General features: G+C 43.9%; 2 protein-coding genes across 2 annotated transcripts in view; both read left to right on the top strand.

The window, feature by feature from the left end:
* Window positions 1-22,816, top strand: part of LOC309567520 (uncharacterized protein) — a gene marked incomplete at its 5' end in the record, with an annotated part of 1,161,679 nt that overhangs the window by 72,544 nt on the left and 1,066,319 nt on the right. The gene's annotated exons all lie outside the window — the stretch shown is intronic.
* LOC309566970 (uncharacterized protein) overlaps window positions 1-22,816 on the top strand; it is a gene marked incomplete at its 3' end in the record, with an annotated part of 283,334 nt that overhangs the window by 45,950 nt on the left and 214,568 nt on the right. The window lies entirely within an intron of this gene.

Below are 22,816 nucleotides of genomic sequence, written 5' to 3'. Positions count from 1 at the left end.
CCACCAAGGGGGATAGAAATATATTACTGCTCGGGGGGGAGGAGATAAATATATTACTGCTCGGGGGGGGGAGATAAATATATTACTGCTCGGGGGGGGGGGGAGATAAATATATTACTGCTCGGGGGGGGGGGAGGAGGTAAATATATTACTGCTCGGGGGGGGGGAGATAAATATATTACTGCTCGGGGGGGGGGAGATAAATATATTACTGCTCGGGGGGGGGGGAGATAAATATATTACTGCTCGGGGGGGGGGGGAGATAAATATATTACTGCTGGGGGGGGGAGGAGGTAAATATATTACTGCTCGGGGGGGGAGATAAATATATTACTGCTCGGGGGGGGGAGGAGGTAAATATATTACTGCTGGGGGGGGGAGATAAATATATTACAGCTCGGGGGGGAGGAGATAAATATATTACTGCTCGGGGGGGGGGAGATAAATATATTACTGTTCGGGGAGGGGGGGAGATAAATATATTACTGCTCGGGGGGGGGGAGGAGATAAATATATTACTGCTCTGAGGGGGGGGATAGAAATATATTACTGCTCGGGGGGGGAGGGGGATAGAAATATATTACTGCTCGGGGGGGGGGTAGAAATATATTACTGCTCGGGGTGGGGAGGGGGGGTAGAAATATATTATTGCTCGGGGGGGGGGATAGAAATATATTACTGCTCGGGGGGGAGGGGGATAGAAATATATTACTGCTCGGGGGGGAGGGGGATAGAAATATATTACTGCTCGGGGGGGGGGGATAGAAATATATTACTGCTCGGGGGGGAGGGGGATAGAAATATATTACTGCTCGGGGGGGGGGGGGATAGAAATATATTACTGCTCGGGGGGGGGGGGGATAGAAATATATTACTGCTCGGGGGGAGACATTTTGGCACCTTTGATTTTGCAGTAAAATTGATTGCAGATTTAGTCATGTAGAACATCTGTTATATGGATACAAAGAAACCCAGCCGAGAGTAAAGGGTGGAAATGGCTCCGGATCCCCAGATTTGGGCAATTATGTCACCAATATAAATGGAAAAACCTGCGCTATGTGTAACACCTCAAATACCTACAAAAATAACTTCTACCGGACTGCTGCTGTAACAAAGGTAAGAATTCCCTTTATCACCTAGAAGAGCATTATGTGTCACAGCGCTGTCCTATTGTGTGTGCACAGAAATTATCCCAAATACACTAAAATATGTGGATACATTCATATATAAAGTGCTAGGGACTCCAAATAATATTCTCTGCAGATCTACTGCTTCCACTTTACACCTACTTCATTCATCTTATGGTGTTTATCAATTAAAAAAAAAATAAAGAAACTGATCCATGTGCAAATTCATATACAACATAACGTGCTTTGTGCTCAAGATGCTGTTCCCTGCAGATCCACTGCTTCCAGTTTGTATCTACTTCAACAAACTTATTTTTCTGATAAAAGGATGTGAATAGCCTCAAAGTCAAAGACAAGGAAGTACCACATAAGCAGCGCTTAAATGAGTGCATACATAAACCATATGTGCAAAATACAGCAATCAAGTGAGATAGATGTCCTAGTAATCAATACAAAAGTCCATCTTGACCAATCGGAAAGGGGATGACCCGTCACCATGAAGTGAAAAGATAATGGATGGCAAACTTCCACCACACCGCGTGACCCCTTAGGCAGTCAACACTCACCGAATGCCTGAAACAACTGAGCCTTCAGAGTACCAATATAAATCCCGGATCACTCCTCAGGATAATCAACACTGGCAGGTGAATCTCTCTCAGGAAAGCTCACAGAGGACTGGAACACTCAGAACGGCATCACATGTGTATGAAAGGGAAAACTCATAGGGCAGTAGTTCTAAAAACTTTATTGTAAAAAAACCCAAGCCCCATCCCCCTCACATAAAACTCACATGTAAATTGTAAATATTAGGCATATAAACGAGAGGAGATGGCCGGAAGGTTCAGCGACCGATGGCTCACCAGTATCATACCGTCCCCAGGGTACCGGATCAAGACACCGCCGCTGCTCCCCAGACAATCCTGCTATCACGTTCGCCTATCTCCGCTCCGACGTGTTCCCGACACTTGGTAGCACTCGTCAGCGTTCGGCGATTTCCGCCTACAGCTCGCCGACAGCACGTAAAGGTTGGGGTGGTAGCGTTTTCTAAAAAAAAGTCCACAAATGAATGAAAAGTTGATAAGGTGTGAAAGTTCTCCATGCTCCAATCTATGCCAGCTGTAGTGTAGCCACGCCTTCTTCCACCTCTTACACACGTGATGGTGAGGGCGCCCCCTTAGTAGTGCTTCCCCACTCACCAGAGCAATATGACTCCCAGCTTTTCATCTACCAGAGTCACAAACATCCTTCACTCTCTCCTCACCTCCGATGGCAAAGGAACTGGATCCTCCTCGCTCACTCCTGCAAGTCTGCTGCGCTTTCTGTCAGTCTCCCTCCTAGACTCGGCTTCCTCCTCCGACCGCTGTTCCAGCAGGAGCTCCGCCTCTTCATACACACTCAGGGAGGAGAGAAAGGGGAAGGATATACAGTATATACACACAGCACAAGGCCGGTGGTCCGTGGGAATTACCTACCCTCGTCACTTCCGGTGCACAGCACTGTATGTAATGCGGCGGTTACATTAAAACAGCTGTGCTGCACTATGAGTCATCTCCGCTCCTGTCCCTGTCACTTCCCTGATCTTGGCTAGTAAATATAAAAGTGGCTCTTGGCTCCGTGATTTATCCCCGCCGCGTGGGTTGGTTTTTTTCATGGAACACCGTGATTGTTTCATACTAGTGCGAATGCGCACTAGTCAGCTCCTCAGCTGTTCCACTACGTATCCGGGGATGTGAGCGCTGCTCATCTGTTCCTGGCAGGAAGTGACGAGGGTAGGTTTTTTTCACGGAACACCGGGTTCACACTACCAGACGGTTCTCAGGGCTGCAGTTCCTCTGAGCTCCACAAGGTGGAGATCTCACTTCCACCCAGACAGGAAGTCTCTATGGAATACAGACAGGAAGTGATGTCAGATATAGGAAGGAAGTTCCATGTGAGAGGAAGTGGAGAGGAGACCATGCTGAATCTGGCGGCAGAGGAGGTAATAAATAGATTAACCCCTTCAGAGGGATCAGTTGATGAATAATATATCTTCCTTCCAAAGCTGGCCATACATGGTTCCGTTTTATCGTTCAGCCAGCGGGATGAGGGAAAATAACAACCGATTGCGACAAAAGATTTTGCTCTTTGTGTTTAGATCTAGAATTTTCCTCCTGTGAAGTCTGGAGATCACATGACCATCACATTACCTCCACCTCCCTCCCTGATAGAATAGAGAAACACAAAGAAGATTCTAGAAGTCACCAAGAAGATGATGGAGCTGCTGACAGGAGAGGTGAGCGGTGCTGGGAATTCTGGGACATTATCCAGTAACAGACAAGGGATGTGTCTGGATGGTGACTGTATCATTGTGTGTGTCAGGTTCCTATAAGGTGTCAGGATGTCACTGTCTATTTCTCCATGGAGGAGTGGGAGTATTTAGAAGGACACAAGGATCTCTACAAGGACGTCATGATGGAGAATCAGCCGCCCCTCACATCACCGGGTAAGAGGAGACTTTATTGTAAAGGAGAGAGCAGTACGGAGGTTCCACCTAGATCCCCCATCATCTGATAAACACATAGAAACAATGTATTCAGTCAGTGTGTGTGTTTCCTACAGATGGCTCCAGTAATGGGAACCCACCAGAGAGATGTCCCCGTCCTCTGTATTCCCGGGATTCCACACAGGAAGGTCACACCATCCCTCACCATCATCAGGTAGATGAGGAACAATCACTGATAGTTATGATTTATACACAAGCGTGTTTGTTACAATTCATGTTTTATTATATTTCAGAGTGGAAACCTCCGAGATAATAATATTGTTGTTAAACAAGAATTTAAAGAGGAGGATGAGGAGTATAGAGTGATGGAGTATTTAGAAGGACACAAGGATCTCTACAAGGACGTCATGATGGAGAATCAGCCGCCCCTCACATCACCGGGTAAGAGGAGACTTTATTGTAAAGGAGAGGGCAGTACGGAGGATCCACCTAGATCCCCCATCATCTGATAAACACATAGAAACAATGTATTCAGTCAGTGTGTGTGTTTCCTACAGATGGATCCATTAATGGGAACCCACCAGAGAGATGTCCCCGTCCTCTGTATTCCCGGGATTCCACACAGGAAGGTCACACCATCCCCCACCATCATCAGGTAGATGAGGAACAATCACTGATAGTATCATCAGGATCTGTACATTATCTGCATTGTTACCATTGATGTTATTTTTATTATATATTCAGAGTGGAAACCTGAGAGATTCTAAAGTTGAAGTTAAAGAAGAGATAAAAGAGGAGGATGATGAGGATGGGGTGATGGAGAAGTCACACAAAGATCTGTACCAGGACACCATGGAGGAGTCATCCAGCTACAGAAACCCACCAGAGAGATGTCCCCGTCCTCTGTATTCCCGGGATTCCACACAGGAAGGTCACACCATCCCTCACTGTTACAAGGTTAGTAGAATGGAGCATCTAGAGCATGGACTTGTGGAGACAATGTGTGGATTTTTTATGTGATGACAATAATAAAGTTTATATTTTACAGATTATATTTTCTCTCATTTTCTTGGCTTAGAGTGGAGATCCAATCGATATAGAATTTGAGGTGAAATCAGAAGAAGAAGAGACGTATGTGAGGGATGATCAGCAGTCTATGGAGGAGGATGGAATAACGGGGACATTTATAGAGGAGGACACTCCTACAGAGATCAGCACAGGTGAGTCATTAACACTAAATACATTCCTCCACCCATACTGCTCACTGTCCTGATCATTACACTGTATAATTTATATTGTACATTATATACTCCTGACCCCTGCACTATATACTCTATGTTGTACATTACATACTCCTGACCCCTGCACTATATCCTCTATGTTGTACATTGTATACTCCTGACCCCTGCACTATATACTCTATGTTGTACATTATATACTCCTCACCCCTGCACTATATTCTCTATGTTGTACATTACATAGTCTTGACCCCTTCACTATATACTCTATGTTGTACATTATATTCTCCTGACCCCTGCACTATATACTCTATGTTGTACATTATATACTCCTGACCCCTGCACTATATCCTCTATGTTGTACATTGTATACTCCTGACCCCTGCACTATATACTCTATGTTGTACATTATATACTCCTGACCCCTGCACTATATACTCTATGTTGTACATTACATCATTCTGACACTGTATGGTCCTTACTTTTGTATCCTGTATAATACAATAAACCCAGAAAAGTGCAGCGCTGAAATCAGTGTACAATTGAAATGCTGAAAAGCTTTAAATTATATAAAGGAAGAGGGGTAGTGTCCAAATGAAAGTCCCAATAACAAGTGCAGAGATATGAATCCACGTGCAAAAAAACAGGATTTCTTCCAGTGACACCAGGGAAAAGTGTAAGAAGGGGACACCTTTGTGCTCAGGTATAACAAGCAGCTTACCGAAATTCCGTGGCTGCTCAACTCAATGAGACCGCCTCTCCCAGCTAGTAATAAACCAGTAGATCGACTGATATCCAGCTCAGGTGCTTCCAAAGCAGACCGCCTTTTTCGGTGGGTTGTTAAACCAATCACATTAATATGTGGGACGTTTGAAACTTCTCATTTACTCCATCAGGTATAAAGCCATATGTAGAAAGAAATAGAGGCCCATAGCGTAATCCCGTAAACCAATAGGTAAATTTATTAAAAAAACTACTTACAATTTAAAAGACAAAATCAGGCATGTAGTTGTGCCGGTCGTGGATCTAACCGCGGTGTCCCGCAGGTCTCCAAATCAGCATATGGAAAACAGCCGGCTCCATTGGGGGCGTGTGGACGTTGCGTCTGGAGTCGCCAACGTTTCGTCATAAGAAAGACTTCTTCTGGGCGTGTATAATACGTTGTACGTTGGGGTGGTGTGGCACCTGCTGGAGAGTCCATGTCAGAAATTCCCGTTTCGGGTTTATTGGCACTTTTATTAAAGAAGGTTCCAGAAATAAAATCAAAGTCTTTCCCTGACAGGGAGGGGGGAGGGGGGGGGGGGTTCTCCATCCACACCAGACAATGGTAGATTCCACCTCCTGGCTTACAGCTGTGACCTTTCACCTTAGACCCTTGTCTGTCTTCCATAGATAGAAGCCCCTCCCCGCTCTGACCCTCAGGCCGGGGTCTCTGGCTTTCCCATGTATTCTCTGGGACCTCCCTGCACCCCTCGGGAGTTGGAGCTCAGAGCCATGGTTAGATGTCTGCACACACCTGACCACTTAGTATGTTGGCAGTCCTGGAAATCTGGACCCAGGATTGGAGACTTCATCCCCCCCCCCCCGGATTGCTAAGAAATCTTTGGGCCTCCAGGTCCCAACGTCTACTTTTCTAACAGTGAGAAAACCGAAAATCCAGTTTCCTTCCAATTAAACGTCACACCCCCTGCAGCTCCCCTTACACTCCCCCTGGTGGGGAACCGCACTGCCACCATTACATAGTCCTTACTTCTTTTACACCCATTCCCTACTAGCTGGACATTTTATATCTGATGATCTGATTGGAGGACAGACTTTACATGGTGATAATAATGTGATATCCTCAGACTTTGGGACCTTAAACAGAAAGTGATAATGTGGGAGGAGTCAGTAACCCAATAATGGGGGCGTGGCCACCGCTGCAGTGTATGGCTACTGTGTGAGACGGCTCTGCTCCACAGCCGGGTAAAGACTCAGTGCCGCTTCTACGCCCATCAGACAGCCTTGGATCACACCTGGTGGAGGCCCGGGAAATGAAAGGAGGCCCCAATGCTGAAAAAAACTTTCCCCACACCAGGCCGGATCAAGCGCAGGGCCCTCCAGGTGCCGGCATCACCGTGCTGAGGGGGCCGGGCAACACAATCTAAACCAATCCTCAGTTCCTGGAACCCAGCCAAGTCCCGGCTCTGCATAGAGGCAGAAGAAGACCAGGCTTTCCTCAATGACATGGAGGTAGGTACAATGCCGGCTGATTGTCACCCTCCTTCCTGCCCGGATCACCTAGCATTCTTCCCCACCCCCAGGCCAGCCGGTGTCTAACACCCCATTAATAGATCACCTAGCATTCTTCCCCACCTCCGACCAGCCGGTGTCTAACACCCCATTAATAGATCACATAGCATTCTTCCCCACCCCCAGGCCAGCCGGTGTCTAACACCCCAGTAATAGATCACCTAGCATTCTTCCCCACCCCCAGGCCAGCCGGTGTCTAACACCCCATTAATAGATCACATAGCATTCTTCCCCACCCCCAGGCCAGCCGGTGTCTAACACCCCATTAATAGATCACATAGCATTCTTCCCCACCTCCGACCAGCCGGTGTCTAACACCCCATTAATAGATCACCTAGCATTCTTCCCCACCTCCGACCAGCCGGTGTCTAACACCCCATTAATAGATCACATAGCATTCTTCCCCACCTCCGACCAGCCGGTGTCTAACACCCCATTAATAGATCACATAGCATTCTTCCCCACCCCCAGGCCAGCCGGTGTCTAACACCCCAGTAATAGATCACCTAGCATTCTTCCCCACCCCCAGGCCAGCCGGTGTCTAACACCCCATTAATAGATCACATAGCATTCTTCCCCACCCCCAGGCCAGCCGGTGTCTAACACCCCATTAATAGATCACATAGCATTCTTCCCCACCTCCGACCAGCCGGTGTCTAACACCCCATTAATAGATCACCTAGCATTCTTCCCCACCTCCGACCAGCCGGTGTCTAACACCCCATTAATAGATCACATAGCATTCTTCCCCACCCCCAGGCCAGCCGGTGTCTAACACCCCAGTAATAGATCACCTAGCATTCTTCCCCACCCCCAGGCCAGCCGGTGTCTAACACCCCATTAATAGATCACATAGCATTCTTCCCCACCCCCAGGCCAGCCGGTGTCTAACACCCCATTAATAGATCACATAGCATTCTTCCCCACCCCCAGGCCAGCCGGTGTCTAACACCCCAGTAATAGATCACATAGCATTCTTCCCCACCTCCGACCAGCCGGTGTCTAACACCCCATTAATAGATCACATAGCATTCTTCCCCACCCCCAGGCCAGCCGGTGTCTAACACCCCATTAATGGATCACATAGCATTCTTCCCCACCCCCAGGCCAGCCGGTGTCTAACACCCCATTAATAGATCACATAGCATTCTTCCCCACCCCCAGGCCAGCCGGTGTCTAACACCCCATTAATAGATCACATAGCATTCTTCCCCACCCCCAGACCAGCCGGTGTCTAACACCCCATTAATAGATGACATAGCATTCTTCCCCACCCCCAGGCCAGCCGGTGTCTAACACCCCATTAATAGATCACATAGCATTCTTCCCCACCCCCAGGCCAGCCGGTGTCTAACACCCCATTAATAGATCACATAGCATTCTTCCCCTCCCCCAGGCCAGCCGGTGTCTAACACCCCATTAATAGATCACATAGCATTCTTCCCCACCCCCAGGCCAGCCGGTGTCTAACACCCCATTAATAGATCACATAGCATTCTTCCCCTCCCCCAGGCCAGCCGGTGTCTAACACCCCATTAATAGATCACATAGCATTCTTCCCCACCCCCAGGCCAGCCGGTGTCTAACACCCCATTAATAGATCACATAGCATTCTCCCCCTCCCCCCACACACATCAGTAAGCACCAGGCATACATTAACCCCTTGATCACCAATAAAGTTAACCCCTTCCCTGCCAGCGTCATTATTACAGTAACAGTGCATATTTATAGCACTGATTACTGTAGTAATGTCACTGGTACCCCCAAAAGTGTCAAAAATGTCAGTCAAGGGTCCAATCTGTCCGCCGCAATGTCGCAGTCCCGCAAAAAAAATCGCAGATCGCCGCCATTACTCGTTAAAAAAAAAAACAATAAAAATGACAAAAATCTTTCCCTTTGTTAGTAAACGCAATAACTTTTGCGCAAACCAATCAAAATACGCTTATTGCGATTTTTTTTTTTTACCAAACATAGGTAGCATAAAACAAATTGGCCAAAAATTAAAAAAAAAATGTTTTTTACATTTTTTGGGGGGAATTTCATATTAAAAAAATGTTAAAAATATTGTTATTTTTTCAAAATAAACGCTCTTTTTTTGTTTATAGCGCAAAAAGTAAAAATCGCACAGGTGATCAAATACCACCAAAAGAAAGCTCTGTTTGTGGGAAAAAAAGGACGTCAATTTTGTTTGGGTACGGCGTCGCACGACCGCGCAATTGTCAGTTAAAGTCGCACAGCGCCGAATCGCAAAAAGTGGCCCAGACGTAAGACAGCAAAATGCTCCGGTGGTAAAGTGGTTAAAGTCGTGCAGTGCCAAGTTGCAAAAAGTGACCTGGACATAAAGCAGGAAAATCCTCCGGTGGTGAAGGGGTTAAGAACTCTCTATAGCCTTTTGTCTCAAAGACTCTGTATTAGATACATCGTTCTGACCTGTGACATGTAGCCCTGCCCCCAAGGGAGTGGCTAAATGCATGGGTATCCTCTTCACTTCTTTCACCCTGAGCCTGCTCCGACCCAACTGACACTATTTGTTCTGTCATGTTGAATGATTAACCACTTAAGCCCCGGAGGATTTGGCTGCTAAAAGACCAGGGGTTTTTTTTGCGATTTTTTTTTTTTTTTTACTGCGTGACTTTAACGGACAATTGCGCGGTCGTGCGACGCTGTACCTAAACTAATTTCACGTCCTTTTTTTCCCACAAACAGAGCTTTCTTTTGGCGGTATTTGATCACCTGTGCGATTTTTTTTTTTTTTTTTTTTTTTTTTTTTGATCATGCGCTATAAACAAAAAAAGAGCAAAAATTTTGCAAAAATAACAATATTTTTCACATTTTTTTTATATGAAATTCCCCCCAAAAAAATGTAAAAATCAAAATTTTTTAACATTTTCTGCCAATTTGTTTTCTGCTACATATGTTTGGTAAAAAAAAAATCGCAAAAAGCGTATTTTGATTGGTTTGCGCAAAAGTTATTGCGTTTACTAACAAAGGGAAAGATTTTTGTCATTTTTAGTGTTTTTTTTCTAACGCGTAATTGCGGCGATCTGCGATTTTTTTTTTTTTTTTTTTTTTTTTTTGCGGTACTGCGACATTGTGGCGGACAGATCGGACCCTTGACTGACATTTTTGACACTTTTGGGGGTACCAGTGACATTACTGCAGTAATCAGTGCTATATATATGCACTGTCACTGCAAAAATGACACTGGCAGGGAAGGGGTTAACTGTATTGGAGAGGGAGGGGTTAAGTGTGTCCTAGGGGCGTGATTCTAACTGTAAAGGGACATGGCTATTGGTGTAAAAACAGAGATCAACGGTCCTACATGGTAGAACCGTCTGATCTTCATTTTTACACAGGGAGAATGACAGGCGGCTTGTTTACATCAGCCGCCTGTCTTTCTCCCTTCACCGGAGCGATCGTGAGTGACCGGGGGACGATTGGGTCCGCCGGTCACAAGCACTGACTTGTCAGTGAACGAGCCGGGGCGGGTGCGCGCCCGCCCGCAATTGGCTCACAAGTCAGTGACAGGCGAGTGACGTAGGGGTACGGGGCTGACCGCCGCAGTAAATAGTCGTGTGGCGGTCGGCAACCGGTTAAGACCACAAGTATTGCAGTGTAAGAACAAGTTTACTGCTTTGAATTTGAAATAAACAAAAGTATACAAACAGAATCAGAGATAATGCAAAGGTTGCCAATGAAGTAGATCCTGAATTCCCAACCAAGGATTAGAGTATAGTTCAGCACTCAGGATCTGGAACACAGGCCACACATATATATATATATATATATATATATATATATATATATATATATATATGTAAATGAATGCATATGTATGCTAGAGGACTGCGTTCAGCAACACTAAAGGTACACTGAATATTTTAGTATACTTGGAGAGTGACCACAGATTAAAGAATGACTACACTTAATGACTAATGTAGAATAACAGTATAACAATACTAGATCATCTATCAGAGTGCACTCTGTGTACTAACGGGGGCCCCCTTTATACTGAATTGCAATAGTCTCCTGGAGAGTGAGGCCTCACTAGTCTTCACCGGCAAGGAATCCCCAGTCAATCCAAGGAAAGCATGAATTCCTTCTCAGATATACAATTGAAACATGATATACCACACACCTCCCTATATAGATATTTGCAGTTGAGACATGCACTACAAGCACAATTTGGGGTCCTGGGAGCTAGAATTTCTAGATACCCCATGATTGGAATTCTGAGATTCCAAGGCCCCAAAGGGTTGGTATCTGGAATATATTCACATTTAGGCAAGATTAACTCGGGTATGAACCCATTATTAATTAGAACTAAATGGCAGGAAATAATTCCCAATCTACCTGACGAAGATTGGGAGGAGGCATGCTCCTCCCATCTATATGTGTCACCTGTAGTAAATAATAGGTTAATACAACTTTATATGATCCATCAATCCTATCTCCTAGCCGATTACATGCAATGCACCGCATGGCATCTCCTAGATGTTTGAGATGTAGCGCTCCCCGAGCAGATTTTGCGCACGTCATGTGATCATGCCCTGAGACAAGTTTTTGGCAAGAGATTGTTCATATATTGACGTCTGTTTTATTTATGCCTTGACCTTTGACTCCAGAGGCCTGTTTATTGGGTATATTGGACGAGACGATGGGGTCTGTGCATTGTAGAATAATGCTTAAAAAAACACCTTTTTTGGCAAGGAAAACCATTCCAATGAAGTGGATACAACCAAAACCCCCCAAAATTGGTTAATAGCGGTCAATCAAATTTTGCCATATGAAAAAGTACTATACAGTATATGAATAGAGGATGTTTAAAGAAATACCATGAGATCTGGGATACCTGGTGCTTCTCATTGACTAAATGCTAAATAAATGGGGATATGAGAGAGAAATTAAAATAGGAATAGAAGAGGATGAGGAGTATCGATGTTTTTTTATATGTTGTAGTGAGCGGGAAACTGAGCACACCGGAACAACAATGATTATTTTTTTTATATTTAAAGCGGAGTTCCGGGCACAAAATCGACCTAATTGATTTTGTGCCCATCCGCTGGATCTTCTTCACCTGAAAAGGAATTGGATAGTTAGATATATTTTTTTTTTTTTTTTTTACTCACCTTGTAATTGTAGATAGAAAATACTCACCTCTTCTTCACTTCCTCCCTCTGTGCCGTGGCTCCAACGTCACTTCCTGTCTTGCGATGATTCCTGGGAGCTGAACGTCATCACTCCCAGGAATCAATGCGACGGCACCGGCCCCGACGTCCGTTCCGGGGCAACGCCGCATTCCCTGCTAAACAGCTTCTGGACGTCGGGGCCGGTGCCGTCGCATTGATTCCTGGGAGTGATGACGTTCAGCTCCCAGGAATCATCGCAAGACAGGAAGTGACGTCGGAGCCACGGCACAGAGGGAGGAAGTGAGAGGGGCCGGTGTGGCGCATTCTGGGAGAAGAGGACGCGGAAGAAGATCGCGCCGGCTTCAGCTGCCCACAACAGAGATGGCAACGCTGGAGAGAAAATTTTATAAGTGAGTATTTCTTCTTGCAGGTAAGTGCGGACCGGGACAGATCAGAGGCTATCCATTGTGGAATGTACCAGCGCTGACTGTCCTGGTTGTATGTTTATTGAAAAAAAGTTTTCGTGCCCGGAACTCCACTTTTAGGTTAAGGGTTAATTTAATAGGAATCAATGAAGAGTGTGGCGCCCCTTAAATACTTAATATAAACAAAACATAGCTATAACCAATGGACACGCCTATAAATATTTTGGAAGTTTGAATTATGTAATCCTGTTTTTCTTTTGGAATTATATGTTGATTGTTTTTTTTTGTGCACATCTTGAAATAAAAAGAGTTAAAAAAAAAGATCACCAATGGCACCTCCCCCCCTCCATATTCAATTTATTAATCAAACCACTAGCAGAGGCCACATACTTCAGGATTGGTCACTCTGTTCATACTATTAATTTCTTGATGGACGATGCCATCCTACGTCTCACAAATCCCTCCATGTCGTTTCTTCAGGCACATCAACTCCTGTCTGGATTTAGTGACATTAGTGACATATGGTCAATTTTTAAAAGTCATCAATTTTAGATTTGGGCCCCCCAGACTCTACTAGGAAGACACTACAAGCCTCGCTCCCATACACTTGGAACTCCCAGGGTGTCCCATACTTGGGCATCACCCTTACCCCTAACCCATAGCACGATTCAGCTCGCTAAAATGAACGTGAAGAATGTCCAAAATAATTGTCCAGGAACTCACTTGCCTGTCCTGGTCAGGCTGCCTAGCATCCATCAAAATGCTCAACCTCCCCCAAATCCTCTACCTTTTTAGAACACTAACCATTCCCCTGCCTTTTAAAACACCTGCAAGCCTTAAACTCTAGACTAAAATGATAGTAGAGGAGCAGGGGGGATGGGACTAATAGACATCTGGGGCTATTATTTGCTAGCCTGCTTGGAGCAACTCAAGCACTGGTATTCACCTCTGGACCCCTTACCCTGGGCAGTAATTGAGCATTCCCTGTCCTCTGCCCCAGACCTTCGTATCCTTTTAATCGCAGACCTTTGGAAACCCTTCAGAATAAAAGACTTTTCTCCCCTTCTAAGAACATCTCTCCTAGCTTGGAGGGAACTAAACAGCCACTCCCGATCACAGCTCTTTGACACTCCAGTCCACATCCCTATCGCAACGATTTCTACACTTATACCGCACATAAGCCTCCAGTCCTAGATATCGAAAGGAATTACAGTCCTAGATGACATGACGGTTCACTGAGGTTTAATTAGTATGCTAAACCCTGAAGATGTATGGACTATCAACACAGACCACTTCACGTACCTCAGAATACAGCACCTCCTGGTGACATCCCCTCCTCCTGGTGACATCCCCGCCTCCTGGTGACATCCCCTCCTCCTGGTGACATCCCCTCCTCCTGGTGACATCCCCTCCTCCTGGTGACATCCCCTCCTCCTGGTTAAGGATGATCGAACTTTTGAAAAGTTCGGTTCGGCCAGAACATCCGAACTTCCCGAAAGTTCGGCCCGGATTTCAGAACCCCATTGAAATCAATGGGACCCGAACTTCGGTAATCAAAAAACACAATTTTTAAGCCCTAAAACCCAATAAATGCCCCTAAAAAGTGCCCAGGGTTCTGGGTCATGCCCCATTAACTATTAATCACACAAAAAAAAGTTCTTAAAAATTGTCATTTTTGATAAAAAAGCCAATTATTGAAAAAAATTTTTTAAAAAAAGAGATTTTTTGATTTTGACTTTGGATTTAGTATCTGGGGGGTCTAAAAGGTGTGCATGTGAAGTTTCAGCTCTGTAGAATGTCCAGAACCATGAAAAAAAAAAGATAATTATTCAGTAGAACAGGGATGTGGGTCGGGACCCTCCTTTAACTTTAACACCTATATGATCTTTTTTTCTGGTTCTGGACATGCTACAGAGCTGAAACTTCACAGGTACACTTCTTAGACCCCCCAGACACTAAATCACACAAAAAAAAAGTTCTTAAAAATTGTCATTTTTGATAAGCCAATTATTGAAAAAATTAAAAAAAAAGAGATTTTTTGATTTTTACTTTGGATTTCAGATCTGGGGGGTCTAAAAGGTGTACCTGTGAAGTTTCAGCTCTGTAGCATTTCCAGAACCATGAAAAAAAAAAGATTGTTTGTATTAGAACACTTTCTTTCAGGACAGGTAGTTAGCTTCTCTCCCGGTTTAATAGAAGGCATTTTTTGGGGTTCTTTGCAGTCAGGAAAAACATCTGAACATGTGTATAGTGGTACTGTGCACAAGTTCAGATGTTTTGCCTGCCTCCAAAAACCCCCCAAAAATGGCAGCAAAAACACACCTAGACATTTTTTTTTGGACGCTAGCGTTTTTTTTGTCATTTTTTTGGGTTCTTTTGAGGCAGGCAAAACATCTGAACTTGTCTATAGTGGTATATATACACACATACTTATATGTTTATACACACCTAGACATATATAGGTGTGATAGTAGCAGAAATATATTAGTGTAAATGATTTAATTAGCGCAAGCATATATTTCTGCTACTATCACACCTATATATGTCTAGGTGTGTATATAAATATATGGATGTGTGTATATACACCACTATAGACAAGTTCAGATGTTTTGCCTGCCTCAAAAGAACCCCAAAAAATGCCAAAAAAAAACGCTAGCGTCAAAAAAAAAAATGCCCAGGTGTGTTTTTGCTGGCATTTTTTGGGAGTTTTTGGAGGCAGGCAAAACATCAGAACTTGTGCACAGTACCACTATACACAAGTTCAGATGTCTTTCCTGACTGCAAAGAACCCCAAAAAATGCCTTCTATTAAACCAGGAGAGAAGCTAACTACCTGTCCTGAAAGAAAGTGTTCTAATACAAACAATCTTTTTTTTTTCTGGTTCTGGACATGCTACAGAGCTGAAACTTCACATGTACACCTTTTAGACCCCCCAGATCTGAAATCCAAAGTAAAAATCAAAAAATCTCTTTTTTTTTTAATTTTTTCAATAATTGGCTTTTTTATCAAAAATTACAATTTTTAAGACCTTTTTTTGTGTGGTTTAGTGTCTGGGGGGTCTAAAAGGTGTACCTGTGAAGTTTCAGCTCTGTAGCATGTCCAGAACCAGAAAAAAAAAAGGATTGTTTGTATTAGAACACTTTAAACACAGGTAGTTAGCTTCTCTCCCGGTTTAATAGCAGGCATTTTTTGGGGTTCTTTGCAGTCAGGAAAAACATCTGAACTTGTGTATAGTGGTACTGTGCACAAGTTCTGATGTTTTGCCTGCCTCCAAAACCCCCCCAAAAAATGCCAGTAAAAACACACCTGGGCATTTTTTTTTTTGATGCTAGCGTTTTTTTTGGCATTTTTTTGGGTTCTTTTGAGGCAGGCAAAACATCTGAACATGTGTATAGGGGGTATATATAGACATATATGTCTGAATATATACCCCTAGACATATATAGGTGTGATAGTAGCAGAAATATATTCCTGTAAATGATTTCATTAGCGCAAGCATTTATTTCTGCTACTATCACACCTATATATGTCTAGGGGTATATATTCAGACATATATGTCTATATATACCCCCTATACACATGTTCAGATGTCATGTCTGACATCAAACATGTCCTCAAAAAAGCACTGGCAGTGGCAATCCCTGCAGCATAAAAAATGCTTGGCTGGTGAGAAGCCATAATCCAGTTACGAAGCAACTCAGAGAAATGATCATTTGTCTATAGCGGTCACCCTGCTATGGAAGGGTTTTGTCACCCTGCCATAGCAGTCACTGCCAGTTAACCCTACACTACACTACGGTCCCCTGACACTTAACACTTTCCCTACAGAAACTAAATTTTTGAAGCTAACTTAAGTGTAAAGGAGCACTCTAACTACACTAGATATCCCTTTCCTCACACTAATAAATGCTAAATGACACTTTTAAAGTAAAATTAACAGAACTGCTTCCATTCTCTTCCATGTCCAGTATAACAATGCTGGGAATATGGCGGGGCGATCTTATATACTGGGGGGCGTATTCACTAATGATTGGTCTAGGGACCCCCTAGTCACTCCAATCACATTCCTAGCATTCTCCTGCCCCCTCAATTGGCTTTTGCTAATGGTTCTGGTCCAATCACGGGCTTTTAAAGCCCATTTCCTGAAGCATTGCATTTTGGGCGGTTCTGGTTGCCGAATTCCGAACTTTTTGGGCAAAAAGTTCTAAATTTGGCCGAACCTCGAACACCCAATGTTCGGGTCGAACCGATGGTGGACCCGAACCGTTCGATCATCCCTACTCCTGGTGACATCCGCTCCTCCTGAGGTGCATCTCCCTAAACCATTATTATTTGTCATCACCTGCCAGGAACAAAGACATCTCCCTAATATATATAACATACTGCAGGAAAAGCTAACATTTCTCAAATCAAAACCTTTCCTTCTATGGGAGGAAGATTTAAAATCCTCATTCACCACCTCCCAATGGGGCAATGCCTTCAAGTCAGTCTACAAAGCCTCGCATTATGTCCAGCATTGGGAGTTGACACAAAAGATCTCAGTCCATTGGTATCTCACTCCCTATCGCCTAGCTCAGATCTATCCCTCCCACTACTCACTATTTTGGCGAGGATGTTGCCAAATCGGCAATCTTCTTCATATCTTTATATCTTTTGGTCCTACAAGAACATTGCAAGATCCTGGAACAAAATCTTCACAATAATCTCAGATGTGAGGGGTGTGGTGACCTCGGCCAACCCGGCTTTGGCTGTCTTGGGCCTTGGAATCGACAATGTACCCTGTTCTTTTCGAGAAGTCATGCATATGCTGGTCGCTGCTAGGCTCATAATAGCCAAACACTGCAAAGCCCAGGAAGCCCCCAATCCCTCTGAGATACTTACACTTGTTCACATCATTCTTATGAACATACTCTTGCGTTGTGGCTTGGTTGGGCATCCGCCTTCATCTCCTTGTGGGAACCCTGGTCCTGTAACGCTCTGGGTTTTAGTTCAATGAGACTGGATTTACAGCTGCAGAATTCCACTCAGTAGTCTTGTAGAGATCTGTTAAATCACCTGATCCAACTCTCTTGACTCATCACAGTGGTTCAGCCTGATTCAGTATGCACATATACAAACACTCAGTTAATGATGTTGCAGGAGTGATAAGTAGTTATGCAAGAAGCAGTGAAATGATACACTGAAGGTATAGGCTTTGAGGAGTGATAGTAGATGATGATAAGCACTCAGATAGTGATGTTGCAGGAGTGATAGTAGATAATGATAGGTAGTAATCACAGGAGCTAGCAATCTAGTACATTCAACAGGTGGTAGATAGTAGCAAGTAAGATGTACAAGAGTTGCTAAGCTAGTTCAGTAATGTAGTAAGCAGTAGGCACAAGAGCTAGCAATCTAGGTTAGTAATGCAGATGATAGATACTAGAGAGCATGTATCCTAGAGCTAACAATAGTTCTATAACGCAGGTATAGATAGCAAGCGTTGTTGATAAGAGGGGGTCCCCTGTGGGGTACTTATCAATAGCCAGTAGTGAGGGAGTGTAGGACAAGGTAGCGAGGCTCCGGTCAATCCTGGTATAGGGTATGTAGCTGGAAGATTCGGCAGCGTCAGGTTAGGCATCTATCAGGAGCGGTTGCACGAACACTGTGTGAGTGCAGACCGTCAGTTGAAATAGCCGCTCAATGCGGCGCCTGATGATGACGTCAGCACTGTGAATGGAATACACACCGATATGCGTTCCACCTACCTGAGTGGTGGAACGCAACCCGGAAGTGAAGTGATAGAAAGGCACTGAGAATACCAGGATCTTACAGTACCCCCCCCCCCCCCCCCCGGCTCCAGAAGGCCTATAGAACTGGTTTCTCAGGGTATTTGGTGTGGAACCTTTGTATAAGTCTGGATGCATGAACATCAGAAGCATCTAACCAGGTGTCATCTTGAGGTCCATAATCTTTCCATCTGATGAGATATTGGAGTTTTCCTCTATGGATTCGAGAATCCAAAATCTCCCGTATCTCAAATTCCTCTCCCCCTTCTACTTGTACTGGAGGTGGAGGCAAGATGGTAGGTCTAATTCCCTGATTAGGTATATGTGGTTTTAGTAAGGATACGTGAAATATAGGGTGTATCTTGAGATCCGCCGGTAATGTGAGTCGAACTGCAGATGTTCCAATGACTTTCTCGATCGGGAAAGGTCCCAAAAACAAAGGTCCAAGTTTTTGCTGGGGATTTTCAATCTGAGATTTTTTGTGGATAACCAAACGAGATCCCCAACAGTATATTGAGGGGAGGGTCTTCTACGAAGATCGTAGTACCGTTTCTGTTGGCTGTGGGCATGAGAGATGGTGGTGTTGAGTAAATCCAAAGAGTCTTTTATTTGCGTGAGGTAATCAGTAGCTACCGGATTACTTGACGGTAGGATACGTGGAGGAAGAAATGTGTGATGAAACCCATAATTCAGAAAGAACGGACTTTGCTTAGTGGTACTGTGGGTTGCATTATTGTAAGCAAATTCCGCCAGAGGAAGAAGATCCACCCAATCATCCTGCAAATAGGAGGTGTAACAGCGCAAGTATTGTTCAATACATTGGTTGACTCGTTCAGTTTGTCCATTAGTCTGTGGGTGGTAAGGGGAAGTAAGCTTCCGCTCAATACGTAATATACGACATAGAGCTTGCCAAAACTTAGAAATAAATTGTGAACCCCGGTCAGATAAAAGGGTCTTTGGAATTCCATGTAACTTGAACACATGTTTAACTAGTAGTTCCGCTGTTTCTTTAGATGAAGGTAATCTGCGAATGGGAATAAAATGTACCATCTTGGTCAGATGGTCCACTGAGACTAAAATGGTAGTGAATCCCTTGGAAGGTGGTAATTCCACTATAAAGTCTAGGGACACAACTTCCCATGGAACTTTGGGTATATGTAGACTGCAAAGTAACCCGAATGGCTTTGTAGTCTCAATTTTGGACCTAGCACAGGTGTCACATGAGGAAACGAACTTCTGTACAGACGTCTTCATTCCAGGCCACCAAAATTGCCTGGTGAGCAAATTTAAGGTTTTGGTCATACCCATGTGTCTTGCCATAGGTAGATCATGTGTTAGTTCCAAGATCTTAGTGCGCATATCAGGAGGTATGTAGAGTTTATTATCAAAGTAGAGGAAGCCTTCTGCATCAGAATTTAGATGTGGTGGTGGTGAATCCAGTCCTAGACTGTGCAGAATCTCTTCCTTTAAGGAACGAACAACGCCAACAATACGATCTTGTGGTATTATAGGAAGTGAAGGGATTTCTGCACAGTTATCTTCGGTTAACCGTGATAATGCATCAGCCTTCTTGTTTTTATCTGCAGGTTTGTAGGTCACTAGGAAATTAAATCTTAGGAAGAATAATGACCAACGCACTTGCCGATGGGAAAAGGTTTTGTTGGTTTGGAGGTATTGGAGGTTCTTGTGATCCGTATATATGATTATTGGCAACCGAGTACCTTCAAGTAAATGTCGCCAATTTTCAAGTGCCAATTTTATGGCAAGTAACTCTTTTTCACCCACTGGATAGTTTACCTCTGGGGCACTCAGTGCTTTGGAGAAAAAAGCAACAGGGTGGAGAGGAGACGTATTTGTGGGTCTTTGGGAGAGAACTGCTACTACAGCCATATTTGATGCATCCGCTTCTAGGATGTATTGTAGAGATGGGTCTGGATGACGTAATATGAGAGCAGAAGTGAAGCTTGATTTTAACAAGCGGAAAGCTTGATTCGCTTCTTCAGACCATTTGTACGTCTTTTTCATACTTGTGAGTTGAGTTAACGGTCTTACAATGGTGGAGAAGTTTTTGATGAATTTCTGTAAAAGTTTGAGAACCCAAGGAATCGTTGTAATGCCTTACGAGTTATTGGTACAGGCCAATCCAGTATACACGATATCTTGCTCATATCCATCTTAATGCCATTCTTTGATATGATGTATCCCAGGAATAACACTTCCTCCATATGGAATAGGCATTTCTTCAATTTTACATATAAATTGTGTGAGAGCAATCTGGATAATACAAGTCGTACATGTCTTACATGTTCAGACAAGGATTGTGAGTAGATGAGTATATCATCCAGATATACCACAACACAAACATTGAGTAGGTCTCTGAAGATGTCATTTATGAAACGCTGGAATGCTGCGGGAGCATTGCATAATCCAAAGGGCATCACCAGATATTCAAATAATCCATACCTAGTTCTGAATGCTGTCTTCCACTCATCCCCTTTACGTATACGGATGAGATTGTATGCCCCTTTTAAATCCAACTTTGAAAAGTAAGTGGCTCCACGCACCTGTTCAATGAGTTCCGGAATGAGAGGTAAAGGATAGCGATCCTTTATTGTGATGTTATTTAATTGCCTGTAGTCAATGATAGGCCTGAGACTCTGATCCTTATTGCGGACAAAGAAAAGTCCTGCAGCTGTGGAAGAAGTAGAGGGTCTGATAAACCCCTTCGCTAAATTCTCATCCAAATATTGTTTGAGATGAGAAAGTTCATCCTGAGATAGAGGATAAACATGTCCGAAAGGTAGTTTACTGTTAGGGAGTAGATCAATGGAACAATCATAGTCCCTATGGGGAGGCAATACTTGAGCATTTTTCTCAAGGAAAACTTCAGCCAGATCCTGATAGCATGGTGGTGGTGTGATTTCATCTGACACCATGGAAAGGATATTTTGATAGGATTGGATTTTACAAGTGGTCTCACAGTAGTGAGAGGGGAAAGTCAGTGTCCGCATTTTCCAATCAATGTTTGGTTGATGTATGTGTAACCAGGGAAGTCCCAGAATAATAGGAAAATGTGGTGAAGGTAACACATCAAAAGTGTTTGTCTCAACATGAATCTCGTTAGCAGTAACTAGAAGTGCTTGAGTTTGTTTAGTGATTGGACCAGAAGATAAGGGAATACCATTAATTAAACTAACAGAGACAGGTATAGATTTTGAAATAATAGGTATTTTATTTAAAGCAACAAAACTAGTGTCAATGTAGTTCCCACAAGATCCTGTGTCGATCATAACCTTGATAGTGATTCTATTTTGGTCCCACTGTAAAATTAATTGAATGAAAAGATAGGGATTAGAAAAAGTTGTTAAACCCCCCAATAATATATGTGAAATCTCACCCTCTTTTTTGCGGACAAGGGGACAGACGCTTATTAGATGATCAGCGGAAGCACAATACATGCAGAGGTTCTGAGATTTTCTCCTGGCTCGTTCAACAGATGATAATGGGGAGCGTATGATCCCTACCTCCATAGGAGTAGGATCAGCAGACGAAAAACGAGGAGGATTGGGTGATGGTATTCCCATTTTCTCAGGCCTCCTTTCTGGTAAACGTCTATCAATGTTGATACTGAGCTGTATTAAAGCATCCAAGGTGCCAGGTAAATCCGCTCGGGCGAGCTCGTCTTTAACGGCTTCTGACAACCCGAGCCTGAACTGAGTTCGCAGAGATGCATCATTCCACCCTGAATCAAGGGTCCGTCTCTTGAACTCTGCTGCAAAGTCTTCAACAGGTCTCCTTCCCTGTTTTAAAGCTCTCAATTGGCTGTCAGCAGTACTCTGCCTATTTGGATCTTCATATAGGCGGGAGAGTTCTGCTAGAAACGCAGGATAGGAATTGAGAATAGGATCATCTTTCTCAAAGAAGGAGTCTGCCCAAGCCCGTGGCTCACCTGACATATAAGAGATAGTATTGCAGACTTTAATACGGTCTGTATTGTAAGTGCGAGGTTTTAAATTGAAAAGCAATTGACATGCGTTTGTAAACTCACAAAATTTTTTCCGATCACCTGTAAACACTTGTGGAGGGTTTATCTTGGGCTCACGGGGTTGAGCAGCAGTAAGCTGTGATACACGGGCTACCTGCTGTCTCAAGGTATGATTTTCCTTTTGTACTTCAGTAAGAGTATGAACTAATGCTTCTACTTTTTGTGTGAGGTGCATCACATGAGTGGCCATTTCTGCTGAATCCATTTTTTAAGGTTCGTGCAAACTGTAACGCTCTGGGTTTTAGTTCAATGAGACTGGATTTACAGCTGCAGAATTCCACTCAGTAGTCTTGTAGAGATCTGTTAAATCACT

Source organism: Pelophylax lessonae, assembly GCF_965119305.1.
Source record: "Pelophylax lessonae genome assembly, chromosome: 11".
Taxonomy (NCBI): Eukaryota; Metazoa; Chordata; class Amphibia; order Anura; family Ranidae; genus Pelophylax; species Pelophylax lessonae.
Note: the sequence above shows the minus strand (reverse complement) of the source record. Positions and strands in the feature narration are given on the sequence as shown.